Here is a 3,187-nt window from a genome sequence, read left to right on the forward strand (position 1 = left end):
AGGAACAGCCCAATACTAGCAGCCCCACTGCATCCATACAGTGCCTTCTTTTCTCAAGTAGAGAGGCCCCAGAGCTCCTCACCTTGCAAACTCAGGACCGGCAGCCTTGGCTCACACTGCAGCCCACCAAGCCCCCTCTGCTGCATAATCTTATAAGCCTGGAATGGGTTGCATTGGAAGGTACCTTAAAGATGATCTAAGTCCAACTCTGTGTCATGGGCAGGGACATCTGCCAATAGCCCAGCACCTCCAGGGATGAAGTGCCCACAGCCTCCCCAAGCAAGCTGTGCCAGTGTCTCCCCATATGCAGAGTCAGGACCAGTGGTGCAAGCCACCATGCAGCCACCTTGTGCAGACTGAAGAGTGGTGGTTGGCAACTGCCAGACTTCAGGACAGCTTTGGTACCACTTTTGCACACCAGAGAAGAGAGCATCTGTGATCTTGAACTTCATGGTGAGAAAGGGAATTGAGTGAGGAACAGAAATGAGCAGTGAGGTCTTGTTTCTGTAGGAACACAGAGGGGTTCCAAGGGATCAGGCACAGCTCCAGATGGGGACTGTTATGTTTGTAGAAGACAGGCTGAGGGAGCTTCAGCCTGGAGAAGAGGAGGTTCTGGGTAGACCTTAGAGCAGCCTTCCAGTACCTGAACAAATCAAAATCAGTCACTGCAGCTTGATAACAATTATTTTAATCAGTAACAACAAGAAATATTAAGAATAAAATTAGCACTGAAGTTGACCTGCTGGGGCAGTGTCCTTGTGCTGGGCACAGTGCAAACAGAGAGTGATGAGAGGGCTCCTGCTCCTCTCTCATAGAATGGTTTGGGCTGGAAAGGACCTTCAAGACCATCCAGTTCCAACCCCTGCCATAGGCAGGGACACCTCTCACCATCACAGCCTGCTCAAGGCCTCATCCAGCCTGGCCTTGAACACTTCCAGGCAGGGGAATCCATAATCTCCCTGGACAACTTGTGCCTTCTCCTCCTTTTGTTGGGGGCTCCAGAGCTGGATGCAGCTTGGGTCTCATGAGAACAGACAGGCAGAATCCTCTCTGTGTGCTGCTGCTATCCCTGCTCTGGCTGCAGCCAGCACACAGCTGGCTCTGGGCTGCCAGCGACCAGTGCTGGCTCCTGGGCACTTTGGCACCAACTGACACCCCCAAGGCCTTCTCCTCAAGGCTGACCTTGAGCCACTCCTCAGCCAGCCTGGATCTGTGCCTGGGATTGCCCTGACCCAAGTTCAGGACCTTTCAATTGGCCTTGTTGCACTTCATGAGGTTGCTTTGGGGCCACCTCTGCATCCTGTCTAAGTCCTTCTGGATGGATCTCTTCTCTCCAGGGTATCACCTGCACCACACAGCTTGGTGTCACCTGCAAACCTGATGAGGGTGCCTCCATCCCACTGTCCATGTCACCCACAAAGATTTTAAATTGCACTGGTCCCAGTAACTGCTTCTGAGGGACTCCACTTGTCACTGGTCTCCATTTGGACACTCAGCCATTGACCACAATTCTCTGGGTGCAGCCATCCAGCCTGTCCCTCATCCAGACTCTGGCCACCCCTCAATACATGCTATTCCACTTTGTCGATCAGGATGTCATGTGGGACAGTGTCAAACACTTTACAGACCTCCAGGCAGATGCCATCAGCTGCTCTTCCCTTGCCCGCTGGTGCTGCAACTCCACCACAACAGGCCACTAAGTTCACCAGGCAGGGTTTGCCCTCGCTCAGGCTGTGTTGGTTAGCACCTCTGCTTCATTTTGCATGTGCCTTAGCAAAGCCTTCTGGAGGGTCTGTCCCACATCCTTGCCAGGCACAGAGGTCAGACTGACTGGCCTGTAGTTCCCATGGTCCTACCTCCTCCCTTGTTGAGGGTGGAGGTGGTGTTTCCCCTTTTCCAGTCAGCAGAGAGTTCACCGGGCTGCCATGACTCCTAATATTCCCAGGAAGTGGAGAGACAATAGCACATGAGGAAACAAGGAGCCAGCACTAGATGCAGGGGCTGGAATGCATCAGCTGCTTTTATGCTTTTGCTGAACACCAAATGCCAAGGCAGATCCTGTTGGAAGACAGGCAGGAGGGCTGTTGGCACCCTGCTAAATCCCAGTGGGGCAGAGCTGGGTTGTGTGGTGAGCACAGAGAGTAGTGCTATTGGGCACAGCTCCCTAAGGCTCCACTCATGCTCTTTTTTGCTCTGCTAAAGAGCTGCAGACTCTGGTCTCAAGCATTCCATAGCTTTCCGGGGATGGATTTCCTGAGAGGTTCCTCAGAAGCTGCAGCACAGATAAGGCTCTCTTACAGAGGGGAATCCATTCCAGTTCTTTCCCATAGGGAATGCAGTTAATTCCAGGTGGCAGCTGGTCACTTAGTGCATCCCCAGAGCTCAGTGCTGGGCCTGCTCTCTTTCATGTCTTTAGCAATGATCTGGGTGAGGGAATTGAGGGCATCCTCAGTGAGTTTGCAGATGACATCAAATTAGGTGAGAAATTGATCTCCTGGAGGCAGGAAGGCCCTGCAGAGGAATCTGGCCAGGCTGGATCCATAGTCTGAAGTCAGCTGTACGAGATTCAACAAGTCTGAGTGCTGGGTCCTGCATCTGGGTCGCAACAATCCTATGAAGGCTCCATGCTTCCGGTAGAGTGGCTGAAACTGCTCAGCAGAAAAAGCCCAAGGCCGGGAAGCAACCAACATTGTGACATGGATCAGCAATGAAGTGGCCAACAAGAGCAGAGCAGTGATTGTGACCTGTATGGGACACTGGTGAGGCCACAGCTCAAGTACAGTGTTCATCTCCGGGCTCCTTATTCCAAAAAGGACATTGAGGAGCTGGAGTAAGTCCAGAGAAGGGCAAAAAAATTGGGGAAGGCTCTGGAAAACAGGGCTGGGGAGGAGAAGCTGAGGCAGCCTGGGGTGTGCAGTGTGGAGAGGAGGAGGCTGAGGGCAGAGCTCATTGCTCTCTGTAGCTCCCTGAGAGGAGGCTGCAGTGAGGGGGGGGGGGGGGGGGGGGGGGGGGGGCTCTGCTCCCTAGGATCAAGTGACAGAAAGAGACAAAATGTCCTGAAATTGTACCAGGGGAAGGTTAGGCTGGGGATGAGGAAAAAAGTCTTTGCTGGAAGAGTGGTCAGGGACTGGCACAGGCTGCACAGCAGTGCTGAGTTGATGGTTGGGCTCAGTGCTCTCAGAGGGCT

The sequence above is a fragment of the Pogoniulus pusillus genome, chromosome 33, assembly GCF_015220805.1.
Source record: "Pogoniulus pusillus isolate bPogPus1 chromosome 33, bPogPus1.pri, whole genome shotgun sequence".
NCBI classification, from domain to species: Eukaryota; Metazoa; Chordata; class Aves; order Piciformes; family Lybiidae; genus Pogoniulus; species Pogoniulus pusillus.